Raw genomic sequence first — 540 nt, 5'->3', positions numbered from 1 at the left:
ACTAACACTATATATATAGTATACAACAAGTATATATATAGTATACAACTATACCAATTCAACTACTATTCCTAATTTCCCAAGAAGGATTAAAGCAGCCATAGTAAAAAACATCCCCTCTTACAACTGTATCATAAAAGTAGCGCCGTTCAAATCAATATTCTTTTCTAATCACATTCTCAAACATACTTCTGTAACATATAAAACGCATAGTACAAATATCCTTGGACTGACCATAACATGCAATGCATGAATTATCTGTAACAACATCACTTTTGTATATTATTGATATAATTTATTGACTGGGTTTGGAATAGAATCATACCTTTGAGTGAAATATTTCGAAAAATTTTAAATCATTTACATATACATGCTACAAGTTCTATTAAAACATTTTGAAAATAATAAATAACATTTCAATTATGAATATAAGATAAAATTTTGTTTTAAACTATATGTTCAAAAAGACATGTATAGTGCATAATAATTGGCAACAAGGCCTACTGCAGCACTCAGAAGACGAGAAGAGAAAGGTATATA

Source organism: Diorhabda carinulata, chromosome 2 (genome assembly GCF_026250575.1).
Source record: "Diorhabda carinulata isolate Delta chromosome 2, icDioCari1.1, whole genome shotgun sequence".
Taxonomy (NCBI): domain Eukaryota; kingdom Metazoa; phylum Arthropoda; class Insecta; order Coleoptera; family Chrysomelidae; genus Diorhabda; species Diorhabda carinulata.
This window is presented reverse-complemented; position numbering follows the sequence as displayed.